The following is a 17,768-nucleotide window of genomic DNA, read 5'->3' as shown; positions in this document are numbered from 1 at the left end:
TTAATATGTGTCTTTTTTTTCTGGTTGCTTGTTATATCTTATTTAAGAAAACTTTTCCTGCCCTGAAGTCACAAAGATAGTCTCTTATATCAGCTCCTAAAAGCTTTACAGATTTGTCTCTTACATTAAATGTGTAACACACCAGGTGTTAATTCATATATGTGTATAAAACAAAGCTGTAATTTCATTGTTTTCCATATGGAGACACACTTGTTCCAGAACCATTAATTGAAAAGAACACAATTTCTCCTCTGCCCTGTCCTGCCATCTCAGTTGTAACGCAAGTGTTCACATACCCATGTGTTCATTTCCGGCCTTCTTATTCTGCTTCCCTGGTTAACTTGTCTATCCTGGCACTAAGGCCGCATTCTCCTAATTCTCATGGCTTTATGGTAAGTCTTGATATCTGGTAGCATATATCTTCACACCTAGTGCGTCTTCGAGAGAGAGTCTTAGCAATTCCTGGTCTTTTCCATTCCCATGCATATCTACAATGAGCCTGGGAAGTTCTGCTCACACACACAAATTGTTTGTTGCTGGTACATGGAAGTGTTATCACATTCATTTTTATATGTTGAATTTGTATATTTTGACGGGAAAGTGACACAATCAGAGTGTTAAAGATAACTCTGGAGGTAATTTGGAGGACTGGATGGGAGGGAAAAGACAACTGCAGAATCTACTGGAACTAGGACCAGGGCAACAGAGGAGATAGGGGAGCTGGTTTAGGAGCCGTTTAGGAGACAGTGGGGAAGAAAGCCAAGCCATTGCCTCCAAGTGACTGATGTAAGGAACAAGGCTTTGGGGGAGGAAGATTACATGAATGTACCAAAAAAAAAAAAAAAAAAAAAAATTAGTGAATGGATGGGAACTTCAAAACAGGCTGCCCACAGGCTATGTGGAAATTTTTACAACCGTAACATTTCAGAAAAAAAAATCAGAATTGTAGAGAACTTTGAAAGAACAGAGATTTGCGGTTGATATGAAACTAGTGATTGACAAATATGTTAACACAGGAATTATGCCTGGGTCCACTTTGTTTAATATTTTTCCATTTTTGACATTCCTAGCAGCAGGTTTTTTGATTTCTACATCTGGTGCCTTTCAGGTAACTTGATTTCTGTTTGTCACATCGTACATCTTGCTGAAAATGCATTTAAATATTTTTCAGTTGATAGTATCTTCCAGGGTTTGACTCAGCCTGTGTTTTCTTATAAATGCTTATTTTTTCTCCTACGCTGAATTTTTTTTTGATATGTTCTTTAACAAGTTTAAGAAAAGCAGATCAGACAATAACTCGACTAGTAAGTTTCAAATTTATATTTGGTCCTGTTCTTGTTAAGAGATTAATAAGATACATGTTAGTTTGTGACCACCAGGTGATGATTAGGGAAATTTCATTTGCTTTGAAATGTATGAATATTTAACGTAGTCATTGCCATCAGATATTTCACACTCAAGATCACACTTTCTCCTTCCATTCCTTTGCCATCTGGGTTTTGCACTTTTGAAGGAAATGGGCCCTCTGGAGCATGACAAATTTGATTCAAAGGTATCTACAATAGGATGTTATTTTATCTGTCAAAAGCTAATGTAACTGCGGTCTCTCTCTTCTCAGTTTGGGACCCGTAGGCTTGGGAACTGTTAATATAAATTCTAATCTTAGGCATGTGCATGGCAAACATGGAGAAACCCCTCAGATAATCGCCCAGGAGATATGGATTAGGGAGGATGCAAGATCCGCAGTTAAGACATTTTTGAATTTAGTAAATTATAGCCTGATTTTCAAAAGCAATGGTGGTATTTGCAAATGAGAGAAGGGGGAAAAAATGATAAGATGTAGGAATAAACACAACTCAGAACTCAGAAGTAACCAAAACATTTGTGCGTGTGTGTGATAGTGATGTGGGTGAGAAAGGACATGTGAAATTTTTGCTGTTAACCTTTCAAGGTGAAACATCAAATTTCTGAAGCAACGGTGACAGGATGCCTAGAGAAGAAAGAACCAGAGCCTGAGTGCTCCCTAGGAATGGATGACAGGCTGACACACATACTGATGCCACGGAGGTGTGTCCTCCAGACTCGGGATTTAGTGAAAGTCACAAGACTCGAACTCAAAGCCCAATTATGTTTTTGGATATGTCATTTCATCTCTGTGTTTCGACTTCCATAGAACATGGTTTGCTATGGATCTATGACTCATCCCTTACTGTTTACTCAACAGTGGATGAAAGGGAATTCTTTAGCCATCTAATGTCTAATTTTTTTTTTTTTATTTTTAAAAATTAATTTATTTATTTTTGGCTGCGTTGGGTCTTCGTTGCTGTGTGCAGACTTTCTCTAGTTGCATTGAACGGGGGCTACTCTTTGTTGCGGTGCGCAGGCTTCTCATTGCGGTGGCTTCTCTTGTTGCGGAGCATGGGCTCCAGGTGCGCGGGCTTCGGTAGTTGTGGCTCGCGGGCTCTAGAGCGCAGGCTCAGTAGTTGTGGCGCATGGGCTTCGTTGCTCTGCAGCATGTGGGATCTTCCTAATGTCTAATTTTGGACCTATTTTAGACCCCTGTTGTTCTACGTAAGTTATTCTCTCTGCCCATTTTTTGTCACTCATAAAATGGATGTTTCCAAGTGGTGAGCCAGTCACACTTTCCCTCGAGGAACATGGTATTAGGAGTGGAGCTGACCCACCAAACCACTCGAAGGGTCTGTAGCAGCCTGGGTGTAATTGGGAGACAGAAACTGCAGAGTGGGTTAAACAAGGGAAGTGAAAAATCCTGCCTGCCATATCAGTAACCAAAGGATGTTGCAGCCCTCAAGCCACTACAACCGCCCCAGGGACTGTGAACCCGGAGGGGACTCAGCATGGGGACGAACGGGCTGCCCACTGCCAAGCCCTCAGTCACTGCAGCCACCCAGGTGGTGCACCTGAGAGGATTCAGGATGGGAGAGAACAGGATCCGGGCCCCAGAGAGCTGAGGTGCATATCAAAGGCACGGTACCAGTGAGACCAGACTCGTGCATCTTCCCATACATAGAAAAGCACTAAATTCCTTGACTTGAGACGTCTGGTTTTCTTTAATGAACAGTCATCATTTGAAACTGTGACTCCCTGGACTTTGTTGGAAAACCTCCTGTGCATCCCAGCCCCTCCCTGACCTCTGCAGAGCAGTCTCTCTGAAAGGCTGCATCCTGGCCTTACGTCCTCAGTTTTGTCAGCCAAGTAAAATATAATTCTCAACTTTCAGATTGTGCATCTTTTTCAGTCGACATTAGTATAAGAATTTTAACTCTAATTAAAGAGTAGCTGTAAGACACAAGGAAACTCTGTCTAGTACCAAAGGGCTGAGGGAGAAAACCCAAGGGAGGCCACATGTGGAAGGAGTGCAGACTTCTTGGATCAAGTGTGCCTTGGTCCCCCAGTAGCAGAGAGGTTGGCTGGAGTGGATTTGGGGGAGACAGCAGGCAGCCCTGCCAGTGCAGATGGAGAGCAGGTGGTCAGCAGCAGGTCGTGGAGGGCCGCATTGGGGGTCTGGAGGCCAGGGGGGCAGAGGCCCTCAGAGGGTGGGATGCACGGGGTCCTGAACAGGCTATCACCAGGCCACGGTGGCCAGGCTGCAGAGGGATTGTGGTCTGGCCCCGCGGCTTGGGCAGGCTCCTTCCACGGCGGGAGACGTGGCCTGCCTCCCCACCTGTGGTGGGAATTGCCAGAAGCCTCTTCCTCTTGCTTAACATCATGCTCTGCAAAGGAGACATGCTGAAAGGAATTCGTGGTCATAAAGCATTATATTCAAGGGTGTGTTTGGACTCATGAGGCAATAGACTGGTAACTGACACAGAGGCCAGGAGCAGGGAAGAGCGTTGCAAAAACGATCGGGGGCGCTTTCCTGTCTGCAAAAGGAGAGCCTTTAAGAAGATGCTGGCAAACAAGCTTTTTTTCCGGTTGACCAAAGACTCAAAAACTTTGATATTTCTCCAGTGTACTCTGGCATATTCATTTGTGCATTTCTAAGTAGAGCAGTTTCTTATTTGTATTTTTAAAAATACATGCAAACCTTAGAGAGTAGTATTCAAACAAGCATGTCCAAATAACCAAAAGTACTGAAAACATTCAGCCTCTGGAAAACAATAAAGGGAATGCGATGCATAAACCCAGGGGATGCTTCCCAGGCCCTCTGCTCCTCTTTCTCTCAATTCTTTTTCATAGCACTTTACGCGGAGCCCCGCATCTGCAACCCTGCCCTCCCAGCGCACGGCGAAAGGTCACAGAATAAACCCTCCTTTTCTCCAAACCCTAGGACTTACTCTCCTCTCACACCTGTTCTCTCCCCCACCACCCCCCGACTTTGTCTCTTTTTCACCCTCCTACTTACGCTTCCTTCTCTCCGTAGGCTCTATCTCCATCTCTTCTTTTGCATTCTTAGCTTCAGTCCTTCTTGGCCCATTTCCTAATTCAGCCTCACGAGAGTCCTTGAACTGGTCCATCAGAAGGCAGAGACGGGGGAGCGGGAGGGCGCTCGTTCTCCTCACTGGGGTGGGTGGAGGCTGGGAACCTTCACCGATGATAAATCCTGACCCCTTCACACTGTCTCCTCATCAATCTTTGTTGACTCCTGCAAAGAGATAGTCAATATTCAATATGTAAATATCCTTCCAGAAGTTCCTTGAATTTACAATCTAGGCCACCCTCTTCTTTCTCTTTACTGGGCTGTACCTAATCTCTCTCGGTTCCTTGAAAGGGCAGCCAGGTGAATTGTGAGCGTACACCACACACACACACAGACACACACACACACACAGACACATAGCACTCTCCCTACTAGAAAGCCTTGAACATCTGTATTAACATCTAAACTCTTTGTCCTTTAGAGGAGTGCCTGTGCCCCTCATAGTCTGCAAAAGACTGTGCACCCTGAGTCCCCGTGTTCGCAGTTCCACGCCCTTTGCGGGCACTGAGACCCTGCCTGCGCTCGGCCCTCCCACACTGGATGCATCACAGAATGCACGAGACTCCATGCTGAGCCTTCAGGCGCCTTTTACTTACTTACAAACCAAGAAAAGGAAGTTTCTAGGCTTTAAATACATCTTAGTTCATTATTCTATTAAGATGTATACAGGATTTTATTGTTTTAATGGAAATCAGTCCGGATTTACTTTCTAAATGTGGTGGTCCGTCGTCGTTCATGAAGTATCTGAGCTTCCTTTCTCTTCTGGACGCACAGTGAGATCGTGCATTTCTGCCCCAGAGCACTGAATTGCCATTGCGTGAGCTCTCTTTCTCTTTGCCATGGTGACTGGTCACATTCGAGATGGTGGCTGATCCATCAGCCAGACCCCAGCATGGGAAGACGTAAAGCAGAAAACTCTTTATAATTTCTCCCCTTTGTTGTTCTAAGGAACTAAGATTTGGGGCTTGTCTGTTACGTGGCGTAAACTGATGCTTTTCTGTTTAGCCCATCCTCGCCAGCTCCCTGAACGTGAACATTTCTCCTTGCCCTAATGATTATATTTTTTAATCTTGGCTAAGTATCTTAATTAACTATAGATTGTCGCAGCGATTGTACAAACTTCCCCATCTTGTGATGTTTCTGCCGTCGTTTTTTGAAAGAAACATTTATGGAATTATATAAATAAAACTATTTTTGCAGCAAGGATTCCCATTTATAGGCCATGACTTTAATGTGTTAAAATTATTACAGAGAGAGAGCTTTTCATTAGAGTACATCTTCTCTAATTTTTTGTACTAACTTCCAAGTGATTTCCTTCATTAGCTTTCATTCACTCATCTATTCATGAATTCATTCATTTATGTTTTTGCTCAGTAAACTATACTGAATGCCGGGCGCGGAGCCAGGCTGGGGGTATCAGTGTGAATAAGACACAGTCTCCGTCACTATTCTTATATTAAGTTACCAACCCATGTCTTATTTAGAAAGAGTAGGAATATTTAAAAGTGAAAAAGAAAGTCACTTCTAAATAATCCTGCATTTAAATATATACAACATCTTGTACACAGTGAGAAGGTTTAAAGCTATGAAAATGTATTATAGACAGGGAGTCTCCTGCCGGTTCCACCCACATTTATACCTTACCAATTTGGGAGAGCTAACTTGAAGTACTCTCTATATAGGCAATACTAGTTTTCATGTGTATTTGGTATAATTGATATGACCGATCTGGAGATATAACAGAAACTTGGTAAACCGTGGAGGTAATTTTTTTCATTTGCCATGGCAGCTGAGCTGGTGTCGCCTATTTCCCACTCTTAAGGGCAATTGTAAAACACCGCAATAGCGCCCTCCAGTGGTTGAATTCACTCATTTTAGGCGTACTCGGCTCTCGTGCTGGTGCCTGCTGTGTTCTGTTTCTGGATGGCTTCCCACCACTGAGTATTCAGTTGGTTTAAAAAAAAAAAAAAAACCTGCAGATAATACTTGCCAAGACAAAAATTGAATTACGGAAAATCAACACCAAAAGAGCAGAGCCTTCACAGGTTGGGCCCTCCTAGGCAGGAATGTAGAGGAGAAAGCATATTAGAAAATGTTTACTGTGTGGGTGATGAGATTTCAAGGTAAGAAGTGGCGTGGGTGGGTCAAGGACATGATGATGATAAGTCTCTCCCACAAACATGCCTTCTGGCCGGTTTTCAGGTAAGTGCTTCTATTCAGGTTGACTTATCACATCTTCGGTGAGGGACTATCTATCTGCTCTTCTCTCGCCGTCTCTTTATCTATGTATATCCCCCCCATCTCAGTGATAATCCTAAAAATGTCTGAAGTGTGACAGAATACATTCTACAATGTATGCCGCACCTCAATGTCATATTGACATTTGGGAAGAATATATCATTCTATAATGCTACCTTGAAGCATTTAAATGTGAAATAAAAACGTATTTCTCTTCTCCTATATTTGTCACCAGGGATGCTTTTGGTTTTTCCAGTGAGGTTTTAAAGGGCTTTTTAATCCTACATTCTTGCCAGTCCTTCAGATAACAATTTGTTAGAAACGTTGCAGCCTAGATCAGGTCCTGGGGGACGGAGAAATAAACTATAGTCCATTCTGCTGAAATTATCCTGTCCCTTGGTACTAGAATTATAAAAACAATAAATTTGGCTCATGCTGATAAGTACAGGTGGTAAAGAAGGTATAAAGGACATACTGTGTCCTTTTTTTTTTCTCCTAATAAACCTATAGAGTAGCAGTTCTGATCATGAAGAGTGAGAGGAAAAGGGGGAAGAAATGGGGAAGATGGCAGATTGTATGTGACATCATTCCTCGGGTGGATGCCTTTTGCAGAAGCCAAGTGGAATTGTTACATTTCCATATACATAATATTTACCATGTATTTAAATAAGATTTAAATATAGTAGAGAAATTGAAAACTATCTGAGAGATCATGGTCCTCTTGGAGAGCTATGGGTGCACGTGTAATGACATAACTGAGAGCTACAGATAAATGAAATGAAGCTATTTCATTTCTGGCTCACATTTTAGAGAAAGCTGTTTGAACACACACGTGCACACACAAGCACATTCATTAACCATTTGTTCTAAAATCAAGGAGCAGAAACATAAGCCTTTAGCCAATATATCCAATAAATGCTAAAAAGCACATTTCGATCCTCTGTGGGTACCATTTAAAGGTGAGAGAGAACAACAGAAATGCAGAGAAGGTCCAAGGCTCTGAGATGCAGAATGAGCAATGCTCCCATGCCAGCTGGCTGGGCCTGGAATTTGAGCATCACCTAGTGTCCAGGAGGATGAAAATGATAGCTCTCTCACCAAACTTTGCTCATAGTTCTTTAACTAATCTTATTCTTTTCTTTTTTTTAATTTATTTATTTATTTTTGGCTGAGTTGGGTCTTCGTTGCTGTGCGCAGGCTTTCTCCAGTTGCAGCGAGTGGGGGCCACTCTTCTTTGCGGTGCGTGGGCTTCTCATTGCGGTGGCTTCTGTCGTTGCGGAGCATGGGCTCTAGGCGTGCAGCCTTCAGTAGCTGTGGCTCGCGGGCTCCAGAGCGCAAGCTCAGTAGTTGTGGCGCTCCGCGGCATGTGAGATCTTCCCGGACCAGGGATCAAACCCGTGTCCCCTGCATTGGCAGGCAGATTCCCAACCACTGCGCCACCAGGGAAGCCCACTAATCGTACTCTTAAATGGAGAGGTTGGCTTGGAAAGAATAGCTCCAGTCAGCCAAAGCTCAAGGCAGAGCTCTCTTAGATACATTGATTTTGATACAGTGATGCTACATCATGGGACACCTGCCACGGGTGCTTAGAGTCAAGACAAGGGCTGGAAAAAGCAGATGGGCTGAAGGTCCCCCAACCCCACTTCCAGACCTGCCCCTTCCCCAGCTCTGTCTGGACTATCCAGTGGGAAATTCCTGCAATGAGAATTAAGATTCTTGCTGTGCCATGTTGCAGCAATACCACTGCCACTCTTGGGGGTGAACTGACCTATTTAAGCTGCAGATCAGTGGACGTTGATAGTGGTGCCCTTCCTCGCTTACTGCCTCATGTTAAAGAATTCTGCGTGAGACGTGTAAAGGAAAAATGTTAACACATATTTCTTCTGGGTGAAGGGTACATGAGTGTCTATTTTACTCCGTATAGTTTGCTGTATGTTTGAACCGTTCCAAAATTTTTAATGAGAAAAAAAAAAAAAAGCAGTGCTGAAAAGTTAAAAAAAAAAAAAAGAATTCTGAGTGGCTTCAGAAGACTGTGAGCTCCAGGGCCATCCCTGTATCAATATTATCTACATACTTATAACCATTTAACAGTCCTCTGATGCTTATTGAGTGGCAGGCACTATATTGGCTATGGGCATAACTTCGTGAGCACACAGACATGTACATTCTCACCTCTGTGTCTTCCCTCGTGCTAGAAAGCCTTCCATCTTTCTCATGGTGTTTGTTCTACCTGAACTTCAAGGTCAAGCTCAAGTTCCCACCTGCCCTGTGAAGCTTTCATGCACCTCTGCTTTCTAGAAAACTTTCTCTACTACATGCTTGGTGTTTAATTGTATCCTGCCTGAGCTTCCTCTGTTTTCCTATTTCCCTTAGCACCGTGCTGACCATGGAAATTACCCAGTAAGCACTGCAGGTTGATTATTATTATAGGCAAATGAGACAATAAAAACAACGTGCTTTGGACACAGTCAGATAAAAAAATGCAGTTGGAAGTCTGATATCTGGTAAGAATGCCATGATCTATAACAGAAAAGAAAAAAAATTAGCTTGCCCATCAATGTGAAGTAACAAAGGTTCTGCAAGCTGCTACAATTTTGTAAGAACGATAATGGTCCTCTCGAATGTGGTTTGAAAATTCTATATTTGTACCTGAATTGTGTTTTGTTTAGTTGCAACCTGGATATGTGAGAGTAGACAGTATCTCTGAGCCTTACTCTTTGTTTTTTGACTCTGTTGCTAAATGACTGCTGCCTGCAAATATGTTCTCTGTGCCTAAAGCAATAACTAGATGTTTAAAGAAAAGATAACCCTGCCAGAAGAATTCTGGTTGGCTGTCTATCACACAAATTAATTCCTCCAAAAACAGGCTATTTTCTCATTTGCTTTAATGGTGCTCAGAGCAGGTAGCTGTGATTTTCTGCTGGATCTTATGCTCATGAGCCCTCTGAGTATTTTATTTTGTTATGGCCCATTAAAGAGTGGGCTTGATAATGTTCCATCATTACGCAATCATGCAGAGGATGGATTTCTTCTTCAGACAAATGGAGTTAGAACACTATTATTCTTTCCCCACTTTCTTCCCCAACTAATGGGTCATTTAAAAGCCATGGGGGAAGAGGATCTTAAAAATCTCCAAGAAGCAGTTTTAATAGTCATCATATATTCAAGACATAAATAAAATAAAATAAAATAAAAAGACATAAAAAATCTTGTGGGAAAATATTTCCAGTTAGTGGTTTTTCTTTGTTCTTCCCCAGGGTGTGTTTCTCCACAACATTCAAGAGACCCAAGACAGAGACTCAGCTCAGTGTTAGGGTAAGCGTATTGCAGCCTCCTGATTGGATATTGCAATCATTAAATGCATACAGATCAGCCAAACTACTTGATTCAGGATGAATCAGGTACTGCAATCACCAGAGTTGTCCATTTGTATTTAAACCAACTGAATAATAATGAAGAAATGTAATTTGAAAAGACTGAAACTAAGAAAGATCATGTGACCATTTCAATATTTTCTAAATGAAATAACTCAATAACAGGACTTACACAGAATTCGTATTCAATGGTTTTGAACTTTGTTTAAGAAAGGTTAAAGAGAGCATTTTTGTAATACCTTGCAAATATCACCTATTAGATACTTATATATATCCTAACTAAGGAATAGTCTCCCTGATGAGTATATAACTTCTCAGAGAGCAGTTATGAATAGTGATAATTTTATATATGTCCCCTCCCCCCGAAGTGACATTGGCTCAGGAGCTCTCTTTTAAAGGCAGAGGGGTGTTCGCAGGCCATCAGACAATGCATTTGTTGACATTCCGTCACTGGCCAGTAAGATCATTATTCGCATCTTCGCTCTTTCCATTTGCGTTCCCTTTGGTCAGGTTAGAGAACTATGTCATCTTGGTGTTGTACACCCCACACCCATGATATTCAGCAGGGCATTTGGCCACTCCGTGAATGTTTATTGAATGGAAACATTTGGGAAATCTTTGGTCCAGCACAAGAAACCACTGCTCACTTTTACTGTTTTTGTCTCTGGGATAAGCATGGAGAGTTTTCTTTCTGCTTTTTCCGTTGTTGGATCACAGCCAATATCCGTGTCCTCTTTGGCAGAATGGGAGGCCCTGGAGTTACAATGGAGCGACGCTAGCTTTGCATCTAGGACTAAAGCGTGAAAAGTGCACTTAGGAGGAGGAGGAGACGGGAGACAGAGGCCTGTCTGTGGGACCAGCTGAGCCTTCCTTAGGATGGTGTCTGTGGTCATGATTCCCCCCCTGCTCTCCAAGTCTAGGCCAAGCTGCAACGGGCAATATGAACATCCTTACTTCTGATTTGGATACATTAAAATAACACCCACAGGGATGCAAAAGGATAGTCCAATAGGATGTAAGTCAAGAGAGATGCTATTAAATGAGAAAAGCCACATGTTTGAAAAGTATAGAAGACGCTGCATTTGTGGAACATGATGATCTAAAGCCCTGGGGGGCTGTGGAAGCAGTAGAGGATCAGCATTATACAGTAGAAGCTTTACAAATGTGAACTTAGAATTTAAAACCAATAACTAGAAACAACCAAGATATCTTCCAGCAGGTGAAGAGTTAAACAAATGTCATATACCCACACCACGAAATACTCCTCAGCAATAAAAAGGAACAGACTACTGATACACACAACTTGGGTGGGTGAATCTCCAGGAACTATATTGAGTGAAAAAAAGCAATTACCAAAGTCACATACTATGTGATTCCATTTATGAAACATTTTGAAATGGCAAAACTATATAAGTGGAGAACAAACTGCTAGGAGTTTAGGAGAGGATGGCGGAGGGAGGGAAGAAGGGTCCTTGTGGAGGTGGAACGTTGTATCTTGATTGCATAGACGTCAACATCCTGGTTGCAATTACCGTGCGGTGATTTTTCACGACGCTGCTGTTGGGGAAAATGGGGTAAAGGTTACATGGGGTCTCTCCATTACGTCTTACAATTTATGTGAATCTAAATTATCTCGAAATAAAAAGTTTAATTACAAAAATTCATAATAATAGGAGGATGAGAAGAAAAAATACTATCAAATAGAATAAGTTGCTTAGATATCATCCTCTACTTCCTACCTGTAAAAAGAAAGGGAAATTGTGCTAAGCATTGCTTTACAATGAAAATAATGTGTGTGAGAGAATATAGAATGGGAAACTCATTGATAATATTGATTCCTGTAGCCAAAGTAAGACAGAAGTAAGATAGAATCCTAGTGTGATTAAATAGCACCATTATTTGCATTATCGCTAAATTAGGGGTATTTTCAGCTGCTTAATTCTCTGTCATTTCTCTTCTTCACTTTATGTAGATCAAAAACACTAGTAATGCTATTGTATGAGAGAGAAATCTTAGTTGAAGGTATATTTATAACAGTACTAAGACTCAAATTTAAACGATGCAAAACTGAGGGCTATTTCTAAGACACTGCTATAAAATTGATGGAAAATAGAATTCTACCGTTCTATTTATTCAAAAATCAAAGTGATGTAGGGAGATTTGAATGAAGTAGGTCACTGCATTGCAAAATGATGTTGCTGGTTGCTTACAATTTGGGAGAGGGAGGAATCTGGCCATACAAAATGGCTTCAAAAACTGCAACTGACTTGGAGGACAATTTATATTTCAAATTTATTTTTCAGGTGGAAAATAACCTATATAAATCTTAGTCACAATAGTACACAAACATGCTCTCAACATAGAATCATCTAACCTCACAAAACTTTTAGATCAGAAAGACATTATTTGCATTTACAAAATACTTTTATTTTTCTGAAAAGAAAACAAGAACACTTGATTTGATTGCTTATAATACCGCACATGCAATGTAGAAACACACCAATGTCTGAACTAAGACATCCATTTCCCTACATTTCTGCAGCAGTTTTATTCACTTTTGTTTCCTTTTAGTGTGTAATCAGTTAGCTTGTGGTCCTCTCTGGTGACAATTTTGCATGCCACATATATCCTAGTCAGCTGGCATCAAACCAAAATAGCAGGTCGAAATAGCTGGGCATATTTATTTCTAGGCACTGTACTCAGTCTTTACATGGATTATCTCATTTAATCCTCACAACCACCCTTTGAAGGGGACACTATTATTATCTCCATTTTCCAGACAAGGAAACAATGTTACTTTCTGTTTTGGTATCTTGCACAAAGTCACACAGTGCCTTGGTCTAATTATTATTATTTTTAATTGAACCATCTTTTTCCCTTTATTTATTTATTTTATTTATTATTTTATGGCTGTGTTGGGTCTTCGTTTCTGTGTGAGGGCTTTCTTTAGCTGCGGCAAGTGGGGGCCACACTTCATCGCGGTGCGCGGGCCTCTCACTATCGGGGCCTCTCTTGTTGCGGAGCACAGGCTCCAGACGCGCAGGCTCAGTAGTTGTGGCTCACGGGCCTAGTTGCTCCGCGGCATGTGGGATCTTCCCAGACCAGGGCTCGAACCCGTGTCCCCTGCATTAGCAGGCAGATTCTCAACCACTGCGCCACCAGGGAAGCCCCTGGTCTAATGATTTAATGTATGATTTAATGTGGCAATTTATTTTCTTCACACCCATTTCTTCTTAAAAAGCCAAGGGGGCTGTATTTATTGTTGTCTGATAGTAATTGTGGAGTCAGAAGTCTGGATTAAAACTCAGGCAGGTCAGCTACATTCATCTTCCCTTCAGATGGTGCCTCTCCCAAAGTAAAAGCACCACGGAACATCACTTAATAGAAAGAGAGCGAGACTCAGGTAGCTAGGAACTCCATCTATGGTGACACTCTGGTTGGAAATCACATTTTTTGGCAGTACTGGTGAACATCATTTACTTTACTTTTGTGAAGGGATTCTCTAAAGCTAGATTAAAAAAAAAATCAGAAATCATGAATTATGGTTTCACTCTTATAGGTGATGAATTATGTGATTACAGGAAAGTTATTTAATAGACTAGCATTTCAGTTTCCAAAACGTTTTAGAAACAAAAACTACATGCCTGCAAGTTGTTCCTGACCACATTATGGTGTTTAGACTTCTAAATGGGTCAGCTTGAAACATTTCCAACTGCCTATGTGGATATCTTACTGACATCTGACTCTCAGGTTATTCACATCCAAGTTTCCACTTCTCCCAAGACACATCCACTATCCATTGTCTTCTCTCTCTGTCTGGAAGATGTCCTGGGTTTTCACGCCTCTCATCGGTGTCTGTGATTGGAATGCCTTGACAGTCGCCCACCCTCCAGACCTGACATGCGGATTCTCCCATCAGCACTTGCGAGCCTCTCGGACTCAGGCCCTTTCTCCTGTCCAGGACCTGCCTCCTATGACTCAATGATGCTTTGCTGTTCCCACTTGAAGCTCTTCTTTACACCGTGCCCTCACCCCATTCTCAAAATCATGCCCATTTGTCTAATACCCACTCTAAATACTACGTTTTCTTTCCCCAAGCATTTTTTTATCCTCTAAATGGAATTCAGTATCTCTTTCCTTTGATATCTCATAGCATTTAAATTGAGTATCACTAATCATAGTGACAGCTAACATGGATGGCTTCTAATGTGCCAGTATTAAGAACTTGCATGTGTTCACTCGTTTAATCCTCACACAAAACCTGTGATACACACTTTCCTGTTTCCCCCGTTTTCCAGATGGAGGCAGGGGGCCACCACCAGGACACATAACCTGCCCGCACTTAGAGCATAGGCGAAAGGCCAGCCAGCAATCAGCACCCCTGCAGCCAGGCTCCAGTGACCCTTCCTTCTTCCTTGTGGTATGATTGCTCTTAAACATTTCTCACCTCCTCACAAACCCTTTGACAAATTAACCTCCCTTACCCCTCTCTGTGTCCCCTGTAGAGCTTTATATAGGGTCTAACAGATATTTGTTGAATTAAACTGAATCTTTTTCAGTGGCAGTTATAATAACTCTCAGGGACGTAGAATAAACAAAAATTCCAGGTATTTGCAACAGGTAAAAAATGCATCTGGAAACACATAATTCATATTGTACAAAAAGAATTACTTCTTCCACTCAGTGCTCCATCTTTCCTGTTACTCTCCCCCGTCTCATGTAGATACATGGAAATACACCTTAAACTTTGGGAGGATACGAGCCTACACACTGTAGTGAAAAGAAGTATCAACATAAAGGGTAATGTTTTCTGTTCTTTCTTTGTTCTTCATTGTCCTCTTTTACAACGAGGCAATTACTTAGATTTGGTCCTAGCTGTACTCAGTATGTGTTCTTACCAAACATAACTATGTTTCGTATAAAAGAAAGTCAAATAGTTATTTCATATTCTTATGTAATAAATAGACTTGATCTTTTGCAGGTGTTTTCCCCACACCCTGCAATTTAAAAATCTCACTTAATAATGGGCAGAGCTGCCCTTAGCAGCCTTCAGTTCCCTGCTGGTCTTCACCATCTGGCACATTTTCTTGGAGCTTGTGACACAGGCATAGATTTTTGAATGTCAGAGCAGGAAAAATTCTTGCTAGAGAGACACTGAGCTGTCAATCATCATTAAAATAAAGCTCTCGAGTGACTTAAGTCAATTCCCACCAATGGAGGAACTCCTGCCAATCGATGTTAGCATCCGTATTAGGTTAGTAAAAAGCGGGGGTTAGAACCTGTCAGGCCCTCATCTTCTCTGTGACCTTAACGCCCAGCCTCAGTCATTTAAAAAGTCTTTTTAAATTCCTGTATTAGTGTGCATATATGAAATAGTAAACTAATAAGGACCTACTGTCTGGCACAGGGAACTCTACTCAGTACTCTGTCATGCCCTATATGGGAAAAGAATCTGAAAAAGAGTGGATATATGTATATGTATAACTGATTCACTTTGCTGTACACCTGAAACTAACACAACACTGTAAATCAACTATACTCCAATAAAAATTTTTTAAAACTTCCTGTATTAGAAGACTACTTATGAATTCATAGTTAATTTTCCAATACCACTGTGGTTATCAGAAAAATAGCTCAAACATGGTGTGTGTCTAAGTCTATAGCGGTGTTCCAATCCCAGCAATTTCCTACCCAAAACCTAGTCACAAAGAAAATTGTTTTCATAGCTCCCAGAGTATGAGTAAAGGATATGCCCATCTGAGGGGAGTAGCTGCAGCCATCCTCCTTGCTTCTTACTGAGAATCTCCATCACGCAGGGGCACTAATCAGTGTAATCCGTGCATGGTCCCTGCCCCATGGGGCCCATCATCTTGTTGACCAGTTACAGCGTGTATGGGAAGATAACTATAATACAAGTCAGCGTGTGATAATTTTGGAGGTTAGTAGTGATAGAGTAGTTGTTTTGGTTCACAGACTTGTTTGACTGTCTTCCACTTATTATGGGCAAAATTCTCTATGAGCCCCCAAAATCACTGACTGTCACTTTCCAGGGGAAAGAAAAATGGGTTGAAAAAAAAGACCCAGAAGAGAACCAAATAAAGCCTGTTGGTACCAACATATATGAATCACTCATAATTTATATTTATGATGATCTGGGTTCATGCATTTAACTTTTATAAACCAATTCTCTATAAAATGGCAATAGTTTACACTCCATTTGGTAATATGCGATAAATTATTAACTAGGGCAAATTCACAGACCGCACTAATCAGCAAATTTTGAGAAGAATACAAAATGATCTGTTTTAACAGTGGTGTAATGGATGACTAAAAAATACAGGTCTTAAGTTCCAGTTATTTGCACAAATATACATTCCTACCCACTATCGACTTAACCAAATAATCTTAACAAAACTAAGGTGAAATATGATAACTTTTATTAAGAAACCACTACGTTCCATCCCCTGTTCTAAGTGCCTGACATGTCCTTCCTTTAATTCTGTGAGAAACAGAGCCAGAGGAAACCCCAGCAAGCAGTGGTCCACGCCAGAGCTGATGTACTCTAAGCTGTGTTGCTAAAAATCCAGTGATGATTATGAGTTTATAAGTGAAAGAGGAAAATAGCAGCAACTGGGCCCCATGGCCCCATGGAAGAAAGCTGCTCTGATGATGTGTCAGGAACCACGAACGTGGGCTAGCGGAAACTTGCACTGTTTTGTGTGCTGTACATGAAGGGCCTTGGGGCAATAGCGTCCATCCTCCTTGTTTCTGGAGTGGAACGTTGAATTCATGTTAGTGGAACGTTGAATACATGTTTTCTGTGAACTTTAATTTAAAATACCAAATTTTAATACGCTTAACTCATGAAATCCCTATCCCCGAGTAACATGTGAAAGTAAAATCCCTCTTTTGATGAAAGGCCTTAAACTTTTGGACCAATGAGTGGCGCAGCAGAAGAGACCCTCAGGGCCCATAAGCAGCTGTGGACAGCTTTTTAAAAAGAATTTCTAGCTCAGGAGATGGGAGTGCTTTACTTTGAGACAGAGTTGGATTCTGATGGAGACGGTGCCTTCACAGTGTATATGACTTTGGGAAGCTACTATATCCCCTGAACTTCTGTTCTTAGTTCCTCACCTGTAATATGGGAATAATAATACTATTTGACTCACAGGACTCTTGGAAAGATTAAGCGAAACAGTCCACAAAATGCTCTTATCAAAGTGGTGGGCAGCTGGCAGGGGCTCTGTAAATACTAGTTTTCTTTCCTGCTCTGAATCCTATGAGAAGAGTCTTTAATGACACTCAAAAAGTTATGTGATTTGCCGTGTCATGACGTGGTAGGCAAACCTGTTTTGTTTTGTTTTTCACATCCTCAAATGGGAAGCAGCCAGGCTGGGAAGCCCCTGAATTGAGAGTTAAGAGCCCTTGTTCAGGCACTGCCACTGGGGATACTGTCTGATCCAGGGCTGGTGACTCTCCCTCAAAGCTGTCTTCAGTATTTGTTAAAAGAGGGTGGGGGGAGCCCGATAATCTGTAGGCCCTTACAGAAGATCACATTCTATAGGGGAAGTACAATTTGGAAATATAGATCTCTTCAATTAATGGCAAACAAAGTTTTATGTTCTTGAAAACTGAATGTCAGCATTGTTGTGAGGAAAAGGCTTATGTGGGTTTATGAAGTTTTGAGCAAATGTGTGTTTCAAGACTCCAAGGTT

At 41.5% G+C, this 17,768-nt stretch overlaps 1 long non-coding RNA gene across 2 annotated transcripts in view; it reads left to right on the top strand.

The window, feature by feature from the left end:
• Window positions 1-17,768, top strand: part of LOC137763953 (uncharacterized) — a 298,397-nt gene that overhangs the window by 218,202 nt on the left and 62,427 nt on the right. The window lies entirely within an intron of this gene.

The sequence above is a fragment of the Eschrichtius robustus genome, chromosome 4 (assembly GCF_028021215.1).
Source record: "Eschrichtius robustus isolate mEscRob2 chromosome 4, mEscRob2.pri, whole genome shotgun sequence".
In the NCBI taxonomy this organism is placed as follows: Eukaryota; Metazoa; Chordata; class Mammalia; order Artiodactyla; family Eschrichtiidae; genus Eschrichtius; species Eschrichtius robustus.
This window is presented reverse-complemented; position numbering and strand designations above follow the sequence as displayed.